The sequence below is a fragment of the Vigna unguiculata genome, chromosome 5, assembly GCF_037176805.1.
Source record: "Vigna unguiculata cultivar grain cowpea cultivar isolate G323 ecotype 2 chromosome 5, ASM3717680v1, whole genome shotgun sequence".
In the NCBI taxonomy this organism is placed as follows: Eukaryota; Viridiplantae; Streptophyta; class Magnoliopsida; order Fabales; family Fabaceae; genus Vigna; species Vigna unguiculata.
In genome coordinates, this window is record NC_140796.1 from 32,044,365 (window position 1) to 32,067,496 (window position 23,132).

Genomic DNA, 23,132 nt, shown 5'->3' on the forward strand with positions numbered 1-23,132 from the left:
AAATAAAGGGAACGTTTATGAAGATTGAGCGTTTTAAAATGAAGCCATGCCAATCTCAAAAGAAGATGACAAGAGTTCGTGTGAGCAATATCAGATAATACTTCTTGCACACATTGTGCAGTACTGAATTTGATCCTTGCTTGATTCGAGTGAATGCTTGTTGGTAACTTGAGTTTCTCCACCAATCTTTGGCTTACAACAGTGTTGTCGCTTTCCTAAACGAATGCAACTAAACATGGGAGGCCTTTGATTAAACACCTTGTTTCTCTACTACCTTTTCCACCATCTTTATCGTTTCTTCCTTTTCTTTTTCTTTAATTTCCATTCCTTACACAATGTATATTTCTTCCTTTTCTATTCTTTCTTTTTCTATTTTCTCCTTCAGCCTATGTTGATCCTTACTGGCTTGTCATGGTGTCATAAATTTCAACTTCATTTCATGTCCCTCATGCCTCAAATAAAGGGAACCTTTATCAAGATTGAGCGTTTTAAAATGAAGCCATGCCCATCTCAAAAGAAGATGACAAGAGTTTGTGGGAGCAATATCAGATAATACTTCTTGCACACATTGTCCCATACTGAATTTGATCCTTGCTTGATTCGAGTGAATGCTTGTTGGTAACTTGAGTTTCTCCACCAATCTTTGGCTTACAACAGTGTTGTCGCTTTCGTAAACGAATGCAACTAAACATGGGTGGCCTTTGATTAAACACCTTGTTTCTCTACTACCTTTTCCATCATCTTTATCTTTTCTTCCTTTTCTTTTTCTTCAGTTTCCATTCCTTCCACAGTTTATATTTCTTCCTTTTCTATTCTTTGTTTTTCTATTTTCTCCTTCAGCCTATGTTGATCCTTACTAGCTTGTCTTGGTGTCATAAATTTCAACTTCATTTCATGTCCCTCATCCCTCAAATAAAGAGAACCCGTATCAAGATTGAGCGTTTCAAAATGAAGCCATGCGAATCTCAAAAGAAGATGACAAGAGTTCGTGGGAGCAATATCACATAATACTTCTTTCACACATTGTCGTGTACTGAATTTGATCTTTGCTTGGTTCGAGTGAAAGCTTGTTGGTAACTTGAGTTTCTCCACCGATCTTTGGCTTACAACAGTGTTGTCGCTTTCGTAAACGACTGCAACTAAACATGGGTGGCCTTTGGTTAAACACCTCGTTTATCTACTACCTTTTCCTTCATCTTTATCTTTTCTTCCTTTTCTTTTTCTTCAATTTCCATTCCTACGACAGTTTATATTTTTTCCTTTTCTATTCTTTCTTTTTCTATTTTCTCCTTCAGCCTATGTTGATCCTTACTGGCTTGTCTTGGTGTCAAAAATTTCAACTTTATTTTCATATCCCTCATCCCTCAAATAAAGGGAACCTTTATCAAGATTGAGCGTTTTAAAATGAAGCCATGCGAATCTCAAAAGAGGATGAGAAGAGTTTGTGGGAACAATATCAGATAATACTTCTTTCACACATTGTCCCGTACTGAATTTGATCCTTGCTTGATTCGAGTGAAAGCTTGTTGGTAACTTGAGTTTCTCCACCAGTCTTTGGCTTACAAAGTGTTGTCGCTTTCGTAAACGAATGCAACTAAACATGGGTGGCCTTTGATTAAACACCTTGTTTCTCTACTACCTTTTCCATCATCTTTATCTTTTCTTCCTTTTCTTTTTCTTCAATTTCAATTCCTTCGACAGTTTATATTTGTTCCTTTTCTATTCTTTCTTTTTCTATTTTCTCCTTCAGCCTATGTTTATCCTTACTGGCTTGTCTTGGTGTCATAAATTTCAACTTCATTTCATGTCCCTCATCCCTCAAATAAAGAGAACCCATATCAAGATTGAGCGTTTTAAAATGAAGGCATGCGAATCTCAAAAGAAGATGACAAGAGTTCGTGGGAGCAATATCACATAATACTTCTTTCACACATTGTCCCGTACTGAATTTGATCCGTGCTTGATTCGAGTGAAAGCTTGTTGGTAACTTGAGTTTCTCTACCAATCTTTGGCTTACAACATTGTTGTCGCTTTCGTAAACGAATGCAACTAAACATGGGTGGTCTTTGATTAAACACCTTGTTTCTCTACTACCTTTTCCATCATCTTTATCTTTTCTTCCTTTTCTTTTTCTTCAATTTCCATTCCTTCGACAGTTTATATTTGTTCCTTTTCTATTCTTTATTTTTCTATTTCCTCCTTCAGCCTATGTTGATCCTTACTGGCTTGTCTTGGTGTCATAAATTTCAACTTCATTTCATGTCCCTCATCCCTCAAATAAAGGGAACCTTTATCAAGATTGAGCATTTTAAAATGAAGCCATGTCAATCTCAAAAGAAGATGACAAGAGTTCGTGGGAGCAATATCATATAATACTTCTTTCACACATTGTCGCGTACTGAATTTGATCCTTGCTTGGTTCGAGTGAAAGCTTGTTGGTAACTTGAGTTTCTCCACCAATCTTTGGCTTACAACAGTGTTGTCGCTTTCGTAAACGAATGCAACTAAACATGGGTGGCCTTTGATTAAACACCTTGTTTCTCTACTACCTTTTCCATCATCTTTATCTTTTCTTCCTTTTCTTTTTCTTCAGTTTCCATTCCTTCCACAGTTTATATTTCTTCCTTTTCTATTCTTTGTTTTTCTATTTTCTCCTTCAGCCTATGTTGATCCTTACTAGCTTGTCTTGGTGTCATAAATTTCAACTTCATTTCATGTCCCTCATCCCTCAAATAAAGAGAACCCGTATCAAGATTGAGCGTTTTAAAATGAAGTCATGCGAATCTCAAAAGAAGATGACAAGAGTTCGTGGGAGCAATATCACATAATACTTCTTTCACACATTGTCGTGTACTGAATTTGATCTTTGCTTGGTTCGAGTGAAAGCTTGTTGGTAACTTGAGTTTCTCCACCGATCTTTGGCTTACAACAGTGTTGTCGCTTTCGTAAACGAATGCAACTAAACATGGGTGGCCTTTGGTTAAACACCTCGTTTATCTACTACCTTTTCCTTCATCTTTATCTTTTCTTCCTTTTCTTTTTCTTCAATTTCCATTCCTACGACAGTTTATATTTTTTCCTTTTCTATTCTTTCTTTTTCTATTTTCTCCTTCAGCCTATGTTGATCCTTACTGGCTTGTCTTGGTGTCAAAAATTTCAACTTTATTTTCATATCCCTCATCCCTCAAATAAAGGGAACCTTTATCAAGATTGAGCGTTTTAAAATGAAGCCATGCAAATCTCAAAAGAGGATGAGAAGAGTTTGTGGGAACAATATCAGATAATACTTCTTTCACACATTGTCCCGTACTGAATTTGATCCTTGCTTGATTCGAGTGAAAGCTTGTTGGTAACTTGAGTTTCTCCACCAGTCTTTGGCTTACAAAGTGTTGTCGCTTTCGTAAACGAATGCAACTAAACATGGGTGGCCTTTGATTAAACACCTTGTTTCTCTACTACCTTTTCCATCATCTTTATCTTTTCTTCCTTTTCTTTTTCTTCAATTTCAATTCCTTCGACAGTTTATATTTGTTCCTTTTCTATTCTTTCTTTTTCTATTTTCTCCTTCAGCCTATGTTTATCCTTACTGGCTTGTCTTGGTGTCATAAATTTCAACTTCATTTCATGTCCCTCATCCCTCAAATAAAGAGAACCCGTATCAAGATTGAGCGTTTTAAAATGAAGGCATGCGAATCTCAAAAGAAGATGACAAGAGTTCGTGGGAGCAATATCACATAATACTTCTTTCACACATTGTCCCGTACTGAATTTGATCCGTGCTTGATTCGAGTGAAAGCTTGTTGGTAACTTGAGTTTTTCTACCAATCTTTGGCTTACAACAGTGTTGTCGCTTTCGTAAACGAATGCAACTAAACATGGGTGGTCTTTGATTAAACACCTTGTTTCTCTACTACCTTTTCCATCATCTTTATCTTTTCTTCCTTTTCTTTTTCTTCAATTTCCATTCCTTCGACAATTTATATTTGTTCCTTTTCTATTCTTTATTTTTCTATTTCCTCCTTCAGCCTATGTTGATCCTTATTGGCTTGTCTTGGTGTCATAAATTTCAACTTCATTTCATGTCCCTCATCCCTCAAATAAAGGGAACCTTTATCAAGATTGAGCATTTTAAAATGAAGCCATGCCAATCTTAAAAGAAGATGACAAGAGTTCGTGGGAGCAATATCATATAATACTTCTTTCACACATTGTCGCGTACTGAATTTGATCCTTGCTTGGTTCGAGTGAAAGCTTGTTGGTAACTTGAGTTTCTCCACCAATCTTTGGCTTACAACAGTGTTGTCGCTTTCGTAAACGAATGCAACTAAACATGGGTGGCCTTTGATTAAACACCTTGTTTCTCTACTACCTTTTCCATCATCTTTATCTTTTCTTCCTTTTCTTTTTCTTCAGTTTCCATTCCTTCCACAGTTTATATTTCTTCCTTTTCTATTCTTTGTTTTTCTATTTTCTCCTTCAGCCTATGTTGATCCTTACTAGCTTGTCTTGGTGTCATAAATTTCAACTTCATTTCATGTCCCTCATCCCTCAAATAAAGAGAACCCGTATCAAGATTGAGCGTTTTAAAATGAAGCCATGCGAATCTCAAAAGAAGATGACAAGAGTTCGTGGGAGCAATATCACATAATACTTCTTTCACACATTGTCGTGTACTGAATTTGATCTTTGCTTGGTTCGAGTGAAAGCTTGTTGGTAACTTGAGTTTCTCCACCGATCTTTGGCTTACAACAGTGTTGTCGCTTTCGTAAACGAATGCAACTAAACATGGGTGGCCTTTGGTTAAACACCTTGTTTATCTACTACCTTTTCCTTCATCTTTATCTTTTCTTCCTTTTCTTTTTCTTCAATTTCCATTCCTACGACAGTTTATATTTGTTCCTTTTCTATTCTTTCTTTTTCTATTTTCTCCTTCAGCCTATGTTGATCCTTACTGGCTTGTCTTGGTGTCATAAATTTCAACTTCATTTCATGTCCCTCATCCCTCAAATAAAGAGAACCCGTATCAAGATTGAGCGTTTTAAAATGAAGCCATGCGAATCTCAAAAGAAGATGACAAGAGTTCGTGGGAGCAATATCACATAATACTTCTTTCACACATTGTCCCGTACTGAATTTGATTCGTGCTTGATTCGAGTGAAAGCTTGTTGGTAACTTGAGTTTCTCCACCAATCTTTGGCTTACAACAGTGTTGTCGCTTTCGTAAACGAATGCAACTAAACATGGGTGGCCTTTGATTAAACACCTTGTTTCTCTACTACCTTTTCCATCATCTTTATCTTTTCTTCCTTTTCTTTTTCTTCAGTTTCCATTCCTTCCACAGTTTATATTTCTTCCTTTTCTATTCTTTGTTTTTCTATTTTCTCCTTCAGCCTATGTTGATCCTTACTGGCTTGTCTTGGTGTCATAAATTTTAACTTCATTTCATGTCCCTCATCCCTCAAATAAAGAGAACCCGTATCAAGATTGAGCGTTTTAAAATGAAGCCATGCGAATCTCAAAAGAAGATGACAAGAGTTCGTGGGAGCAATATCACATAATACTTCTTTCACACATTGTCCCTTACTGAATTTGATCCGTGCTTGATTCGAGTGAAAGCTTGTTGGTAACTTGAGTTTCTCCACCAATCTTTGGCTTACAACAGTGTTGTCGCTTTCGTAAACGAATGCAACTAAACATGGGTGGCCTTTGATTAAACACCTTGTTTCTCTACTACCTTTTCCATCATCTTTATCTTTTCTTCCTTTTCTTTTTCTTCAATTTCCATTCCTTCGACAGTTTATATTTGTTCCTTTTCTATTCTTTCTTTTTCTATTTTCTCCTTCAGCCTATGTTGATCCTTACTGGCTTGTCTTAGTGTCAGAAATTTCAACTTCATTTCATGTCCCTCATCCCTCAAATAAAGGGAACCTTTATCAAGATTGAGCGTTTTAAAATGAAGCCATGCCAACCTCAAAAGAAGATGACAAGAGTTCATGGGAGCAATATCACATAATACATCTTGCACACATTGTCCCGTACTGAATTTGATCCTTGCTTGATTCGAATGAAAGCTTGTTGGTAACTTGAGTTTCTTCACCAATCTTTGGCTTACAACAGTGTTGTCGCTTTCGTAAACGAATGCAACTAAACATGGGTGGCCTTTGATTAAACACCTTGTTTCTCTACTACCTTTTCCATCATCTTTATCTTTTCTTACTTTTCTTTTTCTTCAATTTCCATTCCTTCCACAGGTTATATTTGGTCCTTTTCTATTCTTTCTTTTTCTATTTTCTCCTTCAGCCTATGTTGATCCTTACTAGCTTGTCTTGGTGTCATAAATTTCAACTTCATTTCATGTCCCTCATCCCTCAAATAAAGAGAACCCGTATCAAGATTGAGCGTTTTAAAATGAAGCCATGCGAATCTCAAAAGAACATGACAAGAGTTCGTGGGAGCAATATCACATAATACTTCTTTCACACATTGTCGTGTACTGAATTTGATCCTTGCTTGGTTCGAGTGAAAGCTTGTTGGGAACTTGAGTTTCTCCACCGATCTTTGGCTTACAACAGTGTTGTCGCTTTCGTAAACGAATGCAACTAAACATGGGTGGCCTTTGGTTAAACACCTTGTTTATTCACTACCTTTTCCATCATCTTTATCTTTTCTTCCTTTTCTTTTTCTTCAATTTCCATTCCTACGACAGTTTATATTTGTTCCTTTTCTATTCTTTCTTTTTCTATTTTCTACTTCAGCCTATGTTGATCCTTACTGGCTTGTCTTGGTGTCATAAATTTCAACTTTATTTTCATATCCCTCATCCCTCAAATAAAGGGAACCTTTATCAAGATTGAGCGTTTTAAAATGAAGCCATGCGAATCTCAAAGGAGGATGAGAAGAGTTTGTGGGAACAATATCAGATAATACTTCTTTCACACATTGTCCCGTACTGAATTTGATCCTTGCTTGATTCGAGTGAAAGCTTGTTGGTAACTTGAGTTTCTCCACCAGTCTTTGGCTTACAAAGTGTTGTCGCTTTCGTAAACGAATGCAACTAAACATGGGTGGCCTTTGATTAAACACCTTGTTTCTCTACTACCTTTTCCATCATCTTTATCTTTTCTTCCTTTTCTTTTTCTTCAATTTCCATTCCTTCGATAGTTTATATTTGTTCCTTTTCTATTCTTTCTTATTCTATTTTCTCCTTCAGCCTATGTTTATCCTTACTGGCTTGTCTTGGTGTCATAAATTTCAACTTCATTTCATGTCCCTCATCCCTCAAATAAAGGGAACCTTTATCAAGATTGAGCGTTTTACAATGAAGCCATGCGAATCTCAAAAGAATATGACAAGAGTTCATGGGAGCAATATCACATAATACATCTTGCACACATTGTCCCGTACTGAATTTGATCCTTGCTTGATTCGAATGAAAGCTTGTTGGTAACTTGAGTTTCTCCACCAATCTTTGGCTTAGAACAGTGTTGTCGCTTTCGTAAACGAATGCAACTAAACATGGGTGGCCTTTGATTAAACACCTTGTTTCTCTACTACCTTTTCCATCATCTTTATCTTTCCTTCCTTTTCTTTTTCTTCAATTTCGATTCCTTCGATAGTTTATATTTGTTCCTTTTCTATTCTTTCTTATTCTATTTTCTCCTTCAGCCTATGTTTATCCTTACTGGCTTGTCTTGGTGTCATAAATTTCAACTTCATTTCATGTCCCTCATCCCTCAAATAAAGGGAACCTTTATCAAGATTGAGCGTTTTACAATGAAGCCATGCGAATCTCAAAAGAAGATGACAAGAGTTCATGGGAGCAATATCACATAATACATCTTGCACACATTGTCCCGTACTGAATTTGATCCTTGCTTGATTCGAATGAAAGCTTGTTGGTAACTTGAGTTTCTCCACCAATCTTTGGCTTACAACAGTGTTGTCGCTTTCGTAAACGAAGTCAACTAAACATGGGTGGCCTTTGATTAAACACCTTGTTTCTCTACTACCTTTTCCATCATCTTTATCTTTTCTTCCTTTTCTTTTTCTTCAATTTCCATTCCTTCCACAAGTTATATTTGGTCCTTTTCTATTCTTTCTTTTTCTATTTTCTCCTTCAGCCTATGTTGATCCTTACTGGCTTGTCTTGGTGTCATAAATTTCAACTTTATTTTCATGTCCCTCATCCCTCAAATAAAGGGAACCTTAAACAGGATTGAGCGTTTTAAAATGAAGCCATGCGAATCTCAAAAGAAGATGACAAGAGTTCGTGGGAGCAATATCACATAATACTTCTTTCACACATTGTCCCGTACTGAATTTGATCCTTGCTTGATTCGAGTGAAAGCTTGTTGGTAACTTGAGTTTCTCCACCAATCTTTGGCTTACAACAGTGTTGTCGCTTTCGTAAACGAATGCAACTAAACATGGGTGGTCTTCGATTAAACACCTTGTTTCTCTACTACCTTTTCCATCATCTTTATCTTTTCTTCCTTTTCTTTTTCTTCAATTTCCATTCCTTCGACAGTTTATATTTGTTCCTTTTCTATTCTTTCTTTTTCTATTTTCTCCTTCAGCCTATGTTGATCCTTACTGGCTTGTCTTGGTGTCATAAATTTCAACTTCATTTCATGTCCCTCATCCCTCAAATAAAGAGAACCCGTATCAAGATTGAGCGTTTTAAAATGAAGCCATGCGAATCTCAAAAGAAGATGACAAGAGTTCGTGGGAGCAATATCACATAATACTTCTTTCACACATTGTCCCGTACTGAATTTGATTCGTGCTTGATTCGAGTGAAAGCTTGTTGGTAACTTGAGTTTCTCCACCAATCTTTGGCTTACAACAGTGTTGTCGCTTTCGTAAACGAATGCAACTAAACATGGGTGGCCTTTGATTAAACACCTTGTTTCTCTACTACCTTTTCCATCATCTTTATCTTTTCTTCCTTTTCTTTTTCTTCAATTTCCATTCCTTCCACAGGTTATATTTGGTCCTTTTCTATTCTTTCTTTTTCTATTTTCTCCTTCAGCCTATGTTGATCCTTACTGGCTTGTCTTGGTGTCATAAATTTCAACTTCATTTCATGTCCCTCATCCCTCAAATAAAGGGAACCTTTAACAAGATTGAGCGTTTTAAAATGAAGCCATGCGAATCTCAAAAGAGGATGACACGAGTTCATGGGAGCAATATCAGATAATACATCTTGCACACATTGTCCCGTACTGAATTTGATCCTTGCTTGATTCGAATGAAAGCTTGTTGGTAACTTGAGTTTCTCCACCAATCTTTGGCTTACAACAGTGTTGTCGCTTTCGTAAACGAATGCAACTAAACATGGGTGGCCTTTGATTAAACACCTTGTTTCTCTTCTACCTTTTCCATCATCTTTATCTTTTCTTCCTTTTCTTTTTCTTCAATTTCCATTCCTTCCACAGGTTATATTTGGTCCTTTTCTATTCTTTCTTTTTCTATTTTCTCCTTCAGCCTATGTTGATCCTTATTGGCTTGTCTTGGTGTCATAAATTTCAACTTCATTTCATGTCCCTCATCCTTCAAATAAAGGGAACCTTTAACAAGATTGAGCGTTTTAAAATGAAGCCATGCGAATCTCAAAAGAGGATGACACAATTTCATGGGAGCAATATCAGATAATACATCTTGCACACATTGTCCCGTACTGAATTTGATCCTTGCTTGATTCGAATGAAAGCTTGTTGGAAACTTGAGTTTCTCCACCAATCTTTGGCTTACAACAGTGTTGTCGCTTTCGTAAACGAATGCAACTAAACATGGGTGGCCTTTGATTAAACACCTTGTTTCTCTACTACCTTTTCCATCATCTTTATCTTTTCTTCCTTTTCTTTTTCTTCAATTTCCATTCCTTCCACAGGTTATATTTGGTCCTTTTCTATTCTTTCTTTTTCTATTTTCTCCTTCAGCCTATGTTGATCCTTACTGGCTTGTCTTGGTGTCATAAATTTCAACTTCATTTCATGTCCCTCATCCCTCAAATAAAGGGAACCTTAAACAGGATTGAGCGTTTTAAAATGAAGCCATGCGAATCTCAAAAGAAGATGACAAGAGTTCGTGGGAGCAATATCACATAATACTTCTTTCACACATTGTCCCGTATTGAATTTGATCCTTGCTTGATGCGAGTGAAAGCTTGTTGGTAACTTGAGTTTCTCCACCAATCTTTGGCTTACAACAGTGTTGTCGCTTTCGTAAACGAATGCAACTAAACATGGGTGGTCTTCGATTAAACACCTTGTTTCTCTACTACCTTTTCCATCATCTTTATCTTTTCTTCCTTTTCTTTTTCTTCAATTTCCATTCCTTCGACAGTTTATATTTGTTCCTTTTCTATTCTGTCTTTTTCTATTTTCTCCTTCAGCCTATGTTGATCCTTACTGGCTTGTCTTGGTGTCATAAATTTCAACTTCATTTCATGTCCCTCATCCCTCAAATAAAGAGAACCCGTATCAAGATTGAGCGTTTTAAAATGAAGCCATGCGAATCTCAAAAGAAGATGACAAGAGTTCGTGGGAGCAATATCACATAATACTTCTTTCACACATTGTCCCGTACTGAATTTCATCCGTGCTTGATTCGAGTGAAAGCTTGTTGGTAACTTGAGTTTCTCCACCAATCTTTGGCTTACAACAGTGTTGTCGCTTTCGTAAACGAATGCAACTAAACATGGGTGGCCTTTGATTAAACACCTTGTTTCTCTACTACCTTTTCCATCATCTTTATCTTTTCTTCCTTTTCTTTTTCTTCAGTTTCCATTCCTTCCACAGTTTATATTTCTTCCTTTTCTATTCTTTGTTGTTCTATTTTCTCCTTCAGCCTATGTTGATCCTTACTGGCTTGTCTTGGTGTCATAAATTTCAACTTCATTTCATGTCCCTCATCCCTCAAATAAAGGGAACCTTTAACAAGATTGAGCGTTTTAAAATGAAGCCATGCGAATCTCAAAAGAGGATGACACGAGTTCATGGGAGCAATATCAGATAATACATCTTGCACACATTGTCCCGTACTGAATTTGATCCTTGCTTGATTCGAATGAAAGCTTGTTGGTAACTTGAGTTTCTCCACCAATCTTTGGCTTACAACAGTGTTGTCGCTTTCGTAAACGAATGCAACTAAACATGGGTGGCCTTTGATTAAACACCTTGTTTCTCTACTACCTTTTCCATCATCTTTATCTTTTCTTCCTTTTCTTTTTCTTCAATTTCCATTCCTTCCACAGGTTATATTTGGTCCTTTTCTATTCTTTCTTTTTCTATTTTCTCCTTCAGCCTATGTTGATCCTTACTGGCTTGTCTTGGTGTCATAAATTTCAACTTCATTTCATGTCCCTCATCCCTCAAATAAAGGGAACCTTAAACAGGATTGAGCGTTTTAAAATGAAGTCATGCGAATCTCAAAAGAAGATGACAAGAGTTCGTGGGAGCAATATCACATAATACTTCTTTCACACATTGTCCCGTACTGAATTTGATCCTTGCTTGATTCGAGTGAAAGCTTGTTGGTAACTTGAGTTTCTCCACCAATCTTTGGCTTACAACAGTGTTGTCGCTTTCGTAAACGAACGCAACTAAACATGGGTGGCCTTTGATTAAACACCTTGTTTCTCTACTACCTTTTCCATCATCTTTATCTTTTCTTCCTTTTCTTTTTCTTCAATTTCCATTCCTTCCACAGGTTATATTTGGTCCTTTTCTATTCTTTCTTTTTCTATTTTCTCCTTCAGCCTATGTTGATCCTTACTGGCTTGTCTTGGTGTCATAAATTTCAACTTCATTTCATGTCCCTCATCCCTCAAATAAAGGGAACCTTAAACAGGATTGAGCGTTTTAAAATGAAGCCATGCGAATCTCAAAAGAAGATGACAAGAGTTCGTGGGAGCAATATCACATAATACTTCTTTCACACATTGTCTCGTACTGAATTTGATCCTTGCTTGATTCGAGTGAAAGCTTGTTGGTAACTTGAGTCTCTCCACCAATCTTTGGCTTACAACAGTGTTGTCGCTTTCGTAAACGAATGCAACTAAACATGGGTGGTCTTCGATTAAACACCTTGTTTCTCTACTAACTTTTCCATCATCTTTATCTTTTCTTCCTTTTCTTTTTCTTCAATTTCCATTCCTTCCACAGTTTATATTTGTTCCTTTTCTATTCTTTCTTTTTCTATTTTCTCCTTCAGCCTATGTTGATCCTTACTGGCTTGTCTTGGTGTCATAAATTTCAACTTCATTTCATGTCCCTCATCCCTCAAATAAAGAGAACCCGTATCAAGATTGAGCGTTTTAAAATGAAGCCATGCGAATCTCAAAAGAAGATGACAAGAGTTCGTGGGAGCAATATCACATAATACTTCTTTCACACATTGTCCCGTACTGAATTTGATCCGTGCTTGATTCGAGTGAAAGCTTCTTGGTAACTTGAGTTTCTCCACCAATCTTTGGCTTACAACAGTGTTGTCGCTTTCGTAAACGAATGCAACTAAACATGGGTGGCCTTTGATTAAACACCTTGTTTCTCTACTACCTTTTCCATCATCTTTATCTTTTCTTTCTTTTCTTTTTCTTCAGTTTCCATTCCTTCCACAGTTTATATTTCTTCCTTTTCTATTCTTTGTTTTTCTATTTTCTCCTTCAGCCTATGTTGATCCTTACTGGCTTGTCTTGGTGTCATAAATTTCAACTTCATTTCATGTACCTCATCCCTCAAATAAAGGGAACCTTTATCAAGATTGAGCGTTTTAAAATGAAGCCATGCCAATCTCAAAAGAAGATGACAAGAGTTCATGGGAGCAATATCACATAATACATCTTGCACACATTGTCCCGTACTGAATTTGATCCTTGCTTGATTCGAATGAAAGCTTGTTGCTAACTTGAGTTTCTCCACCAATCTTTGGCTTACAACAGTGTTGTCGCTTTCGCAAACGAATGCAACTAAACATGGGTGGCCTTTGATTAAACACGTTGTTTCTCTACTACCTTTTCCATCATCTTTATCTTTTCTTCCTTTTCTTTTTCTTCAATTTCCATTCCTTCCACAGGTTATATTTGGTCCTTTTCTCTTCTTTCTTTTTCTATTTTCTCCTTCAGCCTATGTTGATCCTTACTGGCTTGTCTTGGTGTCATAAATTTCAACTTCATTTCATGTCCCTCATCCCTCAAATAAAGAGAGCCCGTATCAAGATTGAGCGTTTTAAAATGAAGCCATGCGAATCTCAAAAGAAGATGACAAGAGTTCGTGGGAGCAATATCACATAATACTTCTTTCACACATTGTCCCGTACTGAATTTCATCCGTGCTTGATTCGAGTGAAAGCTTGTTGGTAACTTGAGTTTCTCCACCAATCTTTGGCTTACAACAGTGTTGTCGCTTTCGTAAACGAATGCAACTAAACATGGGTGGCCTTTGATTAAACACCTTGTTTCTCTACTACCTTTTCCATCATCTTTATCTTTTCTTCCTTTTCTTTTTCTTCAGTTTCCATTCCTTCCACAGTTTATATTTCTTCCTTTTCTATTCTTTGTTGTTCTATTTTCTCCTTCAGCCTATGTTGATCCTTACTGGCTTGTCTTGGTGTCATAAATTTCAACTTCATTTCATGTCCCTCATCCCTCAAATAAAGGGAACCTTTAACAAGATTGAGCGTTTTAAAATGAAGCCATGCGAATCTCAAAAGAGGATGACACGAGTTCATGGGAGCAATATCAGATAATACATCTTGCACACATTGTCCCGTACTGAATTTGATCCTTGCTTGATTCGAATGAAAGCTTGTTGGTAACTTGAGTTTCTCCACCAATCTTTGGCTTACAACAGTGTTGTCGCTTTCGTAAACGAATGCAACTAAACATGGGTGGTCTTCGATTAAACACCTTGTTTCTCTACTAACTTTTCCATCATCTTTATCTTTTCTTCCTTTTCTTTTTCTTCAATTTCCATTCCTTCCACAGTTTATATTTGTGCCTTTTCTATTCTTTCTTTTTCTATTTTCTCCTTCAGCCTATGTTGATCCTTACTGGCTTGTCTTGGTGTCATAAATTTCAACTTCATTTCATGTCCCTCATCCCTCAAATAAAGAGAACCCGTATCAAGATTGAGCGTTTTAAAATGAAGCCATGCGAATCTCAAAAGAAGATGACAAGAGTTCGTGGGAGCAATATCACATAATACTTCTTTCACACATTGTCCCGTACTGAATTTGATCCGTGCTTGATTCGAGTGAAAGCTTCTTGGTAACTTGAGTTTCTCCACCAATCTTTGGCTTACAACAGTGTTGTCGCTTTCGTAAACGAATGCAACTAAACATGGGTGGCCTTTGATTAAACACCTTGTTTCTCTACTACCTTTTCCATCATCTTTATCTTTTCTTTCTTTTCTTTTTCTTCAGTTTCCATTCCTTCCACAGTTTATATTTCTTCCTTTTCTATTCTTTGTTTTTCTATTTTCTCCTTCAGCCTATGTTGATCCTTACTGGCTTGTCTTGGTGTCATAAATTTCAACTTCATTTCATGTACCTCATCCCTCAAATAAAGGGAACCTTTATCAAGATTGAGCGTTTTAAAATGAAGCCATGCCAATCTCAAAAGAAGATGACAAGAGTTCATGGGAGCAATATCACATAATACATCTTGCACACATTGTCCCGTACTGAATTTGATCCTTGCTTGATTCGAATGAAAGCTTGTTGCTAACTTGAGTTTCTCCACCAATCTTTGGCTTACAACAGTGTTGTCGCTTTCGCAAACGAATGCAACTAAACATGGGTGGCCTTTGATTAAACACGTTGTTTCTCTACTACCTTTTCCATCATCTTTATCTTTTCTTCCTTTTCTTTTTCTTCAATTTCCATTCCTTCCACAGGTTATATTTGGTCCTTTTCTCTTCTTTCTTTTTCTATTTTCTCCTTCAGCCTATGTTGATCCTTACTGGCTTGTCTTGGTGTCATAAATTTCAACTTCATTTCATGTCCCTCATCCCTTAAATAAAGAGAGCCCGTATCAAGATTGAGCGTTTTAAAATGAAGCCATGCGAATCTCAAAAGAAGATGACAAGAGTTCGTGGGAGCAATATCACATAATACTTCTTTCACACATTGTCCCGTACTGAATTTCATCCGTGCTTGATTCGAGTGAAAGCTTGTTGGTAACTTGAGTTTCTCCACCAATCTTTGGCTTACAACAGTGTTGTCGCTTTCGTAAACGAATGCAACTAAACATGGGTGGCCTTTGATTAAACACCTTGTTTCTCTACTACCTTTTCCATCATCTTTATCTTTTCTTCCTTTTCTTTTTCTTCAGTTTCCATTCCTTCCACAGTTTATATTTCTTCCTTTTCTATTCTTTGTTGTTCTATTTTCTCCTTCAGCCTATGTTGATCCTTACTGGCTTGTCTTGGTGTCATAAATTTCAACTTCATTTCATGTCCCTCATCCCTCAAATAAAGGGAACCTTTAACAAGATTGAGCGTTTTAAAATGAAGCCATGCGAATCTCAAAAGAGGATGACACGAGTTCATGGGAGCAATATCAGATAATACATCTTGCACACATTGTCCCGTACTGAATTTGATCCTTGCTTGATTCGAATGAAAGCTTGTTGGTAACTTGAGTTTCTCCACCAATCTTTGGCTTACAACAGTGTTGTCGCTTTCGTAAACGAATGCAACTAAACATGGGTGGCCTTTGATTAAACACCTTGTTTCTCTACTACCTTTTCCATCATCTTTATCTTTTCTTCCTTTTCTTTTTCTTCAATTTCCATTCCTTCCACAGGTTATATTTGGTCCTTTTCTATTCTTTCTTTTTCTATTTTCTCCTTCAGCCTATGTTGATCCTTACTGGCTTGTCTTGGTGTCATAAATTTCAACTTCATTTCATGTCCCTCATCCCTCAAATAAAGGGAACCTTAAACAGGATTGAGCGTTTTAAAATGAAGCCATGCGAATCTCAAAAGAAGATGACAAGAGTTCGTGGGAGCAATATCACATAATACTTCTTTCACACATTGTCCCGTACTGAATTTGATCCTTGCTTGATTCGAGTGAAAGCTTGTTGGTAACTTGAGTTTCTCCACCAATCTTTGGCTTACAACAGTGTTGTCGCTTTCGTAAACGAACGCAACTAAACATGGGTGGCCTTTGATTAAACACCTTGTTTCTCTACTACCTTTTCCATCATCTTTATCTTTTCTTCCTTTTCTTTTTCTTCAATTTCCATTCCTTCCACAGGTTATATTTGGTCCTTTTCTATTCTTTCTTTTTCTATTTTCTCCTTCAGCCTATGTTGATCCTTACTGGCTTGTCTTGGTGTCATAAATTTCAACTTCATTTCATGTCCCTCATCCCTCAAATAAAGGGAACCTTAAACAGGATTGAGCGTTTTAAAATGAAGCCATGCGAATCTCAAAAGAAGATGACAAGAGTTCGTGGGAGCAATATCACATAATACTTCTTTCACACATTGTCTCGTACTGAATTTGATCCTTGCTTGATTCGAGTGAAAGCTTGTTGGTAACTTGAGTTTCTCCACCAATCTTTGGCTTACAACAGTGTTGTCGCTTTCGTAAACGAATGCAACTAAACATGGGTGGTCTTCGATTAATCACCTTGTTTCTCTACTAACTTTTCCATCATCTTTATCTTTTCTTCCTTTTCTTTTTCTTCAATTTCCATTCCTTCCACAGTTTATATTTGTTCCTTTTCTATTCTTTCTTTTTCTATTTTCTCCTTCAGCCTATGTTGATCCTTACTGGCTTGTCTTGGTGTCATAAATTTCAACTTCATTTCATGTCCCTCATCCCTCAAATAAAGAGAACCCGTATCAAGATTGAGCGTTTTAAAATGAAGCCATGCGAATCTCAAAAGAAGATGACAAGAGTTCGTGGGAGCAATATCACATAATACTTCTTTCACACATTGTCCCGTACTGAATTTGATCCGTGCTTGATTCGAGTGAAAGCTTCTTGGTAACTTGAGTTTCTCCACCAATCTTTGGCTTACAACAGTGTTGTCGCTTTCGTAAACGAATGCAACTAAACATGGGTGGCCTTTGATTAAACACCTTGTTTCTCTACTACCTTTTCCATCATCTTTATCTTTTCTTCCTTTTCTTTTTCTTCAGTTTCCATTCCTTCCACAGTTTATATTTCTTCCTTTTCTATTCTTTGTTTTTCTATTTTCTCCTTCAGCCTATGTTGATCCTTACTGGCTTGTCTTGGTGTCATAAATTTCAACTTCATTTCATGTACCTCATCCCTCAAATAAAGGGAACCTTTATCAAGATTGAGCGTTTTAAAATGAAGCCATGCCAATCTCAAAAGAAGATGACAAGAGTTCATGGGAGCAATATCACATAATACATCTTGCACACATTGTCCCGTACTGAATTTGATCATTGCTTGATTCGAATGAAAGCTTGTTGCTAACTTGAGTTTCTCCACCAATCTTTGGCTTACAACAGTGTTGTCGCTTTCGCAAACGAATGCAACTAAACATGGGTGGCCTTTGATTAAACACGTTGTTTCTCTACTACCTTTTCCATCATCTTTATCTTTTCTTCCTTTTCTTTTTCTTCAATTTCCATTCCTTCCACAGGTTATATTTGGTCCTTTTCTATTCTTTCTTTTTCTATTTTCTCCTTCAGCCTATGTTGATCCTTACTGGCTTGTCTTGGTGTCATAAATTTCAACTTCATTTCATGTCCCTCATCCCTCAAACTTTAACAAGATTGAGCGTTTTAAAATGAAGCCATGCGAATCTCAAAAGAGGATGACACGAGTTCATGGGAGCAATATCAGATAATACATCTTGCACACATTGTCCCGTACTGAATTTGATCCTTGCTTGATTCGAATGAAAACTTGTTGGTAACTTGAGTTTCTCCACCAATCTTTGGCTTACAACAGTGTTGTCGCTTTCGTAAACGAATGCAACTAAACATGGGTGGCCTTTGATTAAACACCTTGTTTCTCTACTACCTTTTCCATCATCTTTATCTTTTCTTCCTTTTCTTTTTCTTCAATTTCCATTCCTTCCACAGGTTATATTTGGTCCTTTTCTCTTCTTTCTTTTTCTATTTTCTCCTTCAGCCTATGTTGATCCTTACTAGCTTGTCTTGGTGTCATAAATTTCAACTTCATTTCATGTCCCTCATCCCTCAAATAAAGGGAACCTTAAACAGGATTGAGCGTTTTAAAATGAAGCCATGCGAATCTCAAAAGAAGATGAGAAGAGTTCGTGGGAGCAATATCACATAATACTTCTTTCACACATTGTCCGGTACTGAATTTGATCCTTGCTTGATTCGAGTGAAAGCTTGTTGGTAACTTGAGTTTCTCCACCAATCTTTGGCTTACAACAGTGTTGTCGCTTTCATAAACGAATGCAACTAAACATGGGTGGTCTTCGATTAAACACCTTGTTTCTCTACTACCTTTTCCATCATCTTTATCTTTTCTTCCATTTTTTTTTCTTCAATTTCCATTCCTTCGACAGTTTATATTTGTTCCTTTTCTATTCTTTCTTTTTCTATTTTCTCCTTCAGCCTATGTTCATCCTTACTGGCTTGTCTTGGTGTCATAAATTTCAACTTCATTTCATGTCCCTCATCCCTCAAATAAAGAGAACCCGTATCAAGATTGAGCGTTTTAAAATGAAGCCATGCGAATCTCAAAAGAAGATGACAAGAGTTCGTGGGAGCAATATCACATAATACTTCTTTCACACATTGTCCCGTACTGAATTTGATTCGTGCTTGATTCGAGTGAAAGCTTGTTGGTAACTTGAGTTTCTCCACCAATCTTTGGCTTACAACAGTGTTGTCGCTTTCGTAAACGAATGCAACTAAACATGGGTGGCCTTTGATTAAACACCTTGTTTCTCTACTACCTTTTCCATCATCTTTATCTTTTCTTCCTTTTCTTTTTCTTCAGTTTCCATTCCTTCCACAGTTTATATTTCTTCCTTTTCTATTCTTTGTTTTTCTATTTTCTCCTTCAGCCTATGTTGATCCTTACTGGCTTGTCTTGGTGTCATAAATTTCAACTTCATTTCATGTCCCTCATCCCTCAAATAAAGGGAACCCTTATCAAGATTGAGCGTTTTAAAATGAAGCCATGCCAATCTCAAAAGAAGATGACAAGAGTTCATGGGAGCAATATCACATAATACATCTTGCACACATTGTCCCGTACTGAATTTGATCCTTGCTTGATTCGAATGAAAGCTTGTTGCTAACTTGAGTTTCTCCACCAATCTTTGGCTTACAACAGTGTTGTCGCTTTCGCAAACGAATGCAACTAAACATGGGTGGCCTTTGATTAAACACGTTGTTTCTCTACTACCTTTTCCATCATCTTTATCTTTTCTTCCTTTTCTTTTTCTTCAATTTCCATTCCTTCCACAGGTTATATTTGGTCCTTTTCTATTCTTTCTTTTTCTATTTTCTCCTTCAGCCTATGTTGATCCTTACTGGCTTGTCTTGGTGTCATAAATTTCAACTTCATTTCATGTCCCTCATCCCTCAAACTTTAACAAAATTGAGCGTTTTAAAATGAAGCCATGCGAATCTCAAAAGAGGATGACACGAGTTCATGGGAGCAATATCAGATAATACATCTTGCACACATTGTCCCGTACTGAATTTGATCCTTGCTTGATTCGAATGAAAACTTGTTGGTAACTTGAGTTTCTCCACCAATCTTTGGCTTACAACAGTGTTGTCGCTTTCGTAAACGAATGCAACTAAACATGGGTGGCCTTTGATTAAACACCTTGTTTCTCTACTACCTTTTCCATCATCTTTATCTTTTCTTCCTTTTCTTTTTCTTCAATTTCCATTCCTTCCACAGGTTATATTTGGTCCTTTTCTCTTCTTTCTTTTTCTATTTTCTCCTTCAGCCTATGTTGATCCTTACTAGCTTGTCTTGGTGTCATAAATTTCAACTTCATTTCATGTCCCTCATCCCTCAAATAAAGGGAACCTTAAACAGGATTGAGCGTTTTAAAATGAAGCCATGCGAATCTCAAAAGAAGATGACAAGAGTTCGTGGGAGCAATATCACATAATACTTCTTTCACACATTGTCCGGTACTGAATTTGATCCTTGCTTGATTCGAGTGAAAGCTTGTTGGTAACTTGAGTTTCTCCACCAATCTTTGGCTTACAACAGTGTTGTCGCTTTCATAAACGAATGCAACTAAACATGGGTGGTCTTCGATTAAACACCTTGTTTCTCTACTACCTTTTCCATCATCTTTATCTTTTCTTCCATTTCTTTTTCTTCAATTTCCATTCCTTCGACAGTTTATATTTGTTCCTTTTCTATTCTTTCTTTTTCTATTTTCTCCTTCAGCCTATGTTGATCCTTACTGGCTTGTCTTGGTGTCATAAATTTCAACTTCATTTCATGTCCCTCATCCCTCAAATAAAGAGAACCCGTATCAAGATTGAGCGTTTTAAAATGAAGCCATGCGAATCTCAAAAGAAGATGACAAGAGTTCGTGGGAGCAATATCACATAATACTTCTTTCACACATTGTCCCGTACTGAATTTGATTCGTGCTTGATTCGAGTGAAAGCTTGTTGGTAACTTGAGTTTCTCCACCAATCTTTGGCTTACAACAGTGTTGTCGCTTTCGTAAACGAATGCAACTAAACATGGGTGGCCTTTGATTAAACACCTTGTTTCTCTACTACCTTTTCCATCATCTTTATCTTTTCTTCCTTTTCTTTTTCTTCAATTTCCATTCCTTCCACAGGTTATATTTGGTCCTTTTCTATTCTTTCTTTTTCTATTTTCTCCTTCAGCCTATGTTGATCCTTACTGGCTTGTCTTGGTGTCATAAATTTCAACTTCATTTCATGTCCCTCATCCCTCAAATAAAGGGAACCTTTAACAAGATTGAGCGTTTTAAAATGAAGCCATGCGAATCTCAAAAGAGGATGACACGAGTTCATGGGAGCAATATCAGATAATACATCTTGCACACATTGTCCCGTACTGAATTTGATCCTTGCTTGATTCGAATGAAAGCTTGTTGGTAACTTGAGTTTCTCCACCAATCTTTGGCTTACAACAGTGTTGTCGCTTTCGTAAACGAATGCAACTAAACATGGGTGGCCTTTGATTAAACACCTTGTTTCTCTACTACCTTTTCCATCATCTTTATCTTTTCTTCCTTTTCTTTTTCTTCAATTTCCTTTCCTTCCACAGGTTATATTTGGTTCTTTTCTATTCTTTCTTTTTCTATTTTCTCCTTCAGCCTATGTTGATCCTTACTGGCTTGTCTTGGTGTCATAAATTTCAACTTTATTTTCATATCCCTCATCCCTCAAATAAAGGGAACCTTTATCAAGATTGAGCGTTTTAAAATGAAGCCATGCGAATCTCAAAAGAGGATGAGAAGAGTTTGTGGGAACAATATCAGATAATACTTCTTTCACACATTGTCCCGTACTGAATTTGATCCTTGCTTGATTCGAGTGAAAGCTTGTTGGTAACTTGAGTTTCTCCACCAGTCTTTGGCTTACAAAGTGTTGTCGCTTTCGTAAACGAATGCAACTAAACATGGGTGGCCTTTGATTAAACACCTTGTTTCTCTACTACCTTTTCCATCATCTTTATCTTTTCTTCCTTTTCTTTTTCTTCAATTTCCATTCCTTCGACAGTTTATATTTGTTCCTTTTCTATTCTTTCTTTTTCTATTTTCTCCTTCAGCCTATGTTCATCCTTACTGGCTTGTCTTGGTGTCATAAATTTCAACTTCATTTCATGTCCCTCATCCCTCAAATAAAGGGAACCTTTATCAAGATTGAGCGTTTTAAAATGAAGCCATGCGAATCTCAAAAGAGGATGAGAAGAGTTTGTGGGAACAATATCAGATAATACTTCTTTCACACATTGTCCCGTACTGAATTTGATCCTTGCTTGATTCGAGTGAAAGCTTGTTGGTAACTTGAGTTTCTCCACCAATCTTTGGCTTACAACAGTGTTGTCGCTTTCGTAAACGAATGCAACTAAACATGGGTGGCCTTTGATTAAACACCTTGTTTCTCTACTACCTTTTCCATCATCTTTATCTTTTCTTCCTTTTCTTTTTCTTCAGTTTCCATTCCTTCCACAGTTTATATTTCTTCCTTTTCTATTCTTTCTTTTTCTATTTTCTCCTTCAGCCTATGTTGATCCTTACTGGCTTGTCTTGGTGTCATAAATTTCAACTTCATTTCATGTCCCTCATCCCTCAAATAAAGAGAACCCGTATCAAGATTGAGCGTTTTAAAATGAAGCCATGCCAATCTCAAAAGAAGATGACAAGAGTTCATGGGAGCAATATCACATAATACATCTTGCACACATTGTCCCGTACTGAATTTGATCCTTGCTTGATTCGAATGAAAGCTTGTTGCTAACTTGAGTTTCTCCACCAATCTTTGGCTTACAACAGTGTTGTCGCTTTCGTAAACGAATGCAACTAAACATGGGTGGCCTTTGATTAAACACCTTGTTTCTCTACTACCTTTTCCATCATCTTTATCTTTTCTTCCTTTTCTTTTTCTTCAATTTCCTTTCCTTCCACAGGTTATATTTGGTTCTTTTCTATTCTTTCTTTTTCTATTTTCTCCTTCAGCCTATGTTGATCCTTACTGGCTTGTCTTGGTGTCATAAATTTCAACTTTATTTTCATATCCCTCATCCCTCAAATAAAGGGAACCTTTATCAAGATTGAGCGTTTTAAAATGAAGCCATGCGAATCTCAAAAGAGGATGAGAAGAGTTTGTGGGAACAATATCAGATAATACTTCTTTCACACATTGTCCCGTACTGAATTTGATCCTTGCTTGATTCGAGTGAAAGCTTGTTGGTAACTTGAGTTTCTCCACCAGTCTTTGGCTTACAAAGTGTTGTCGCTTTCGTAAACGAATGCAACTAAACATGGGTGGCCTTTGATTAAACACCTTGTTTCTCTACTACCTTTTCCATCATCTTTATCTTTTCTTCCTTTTCTTTTTCTTCAATTTCCATTCCTTCGACAGTTTATATTTGTTCCTTTTCTATTCTTTCTTTTTCTATTTTCTCCTTCAGCCTATGTTCATCCTTA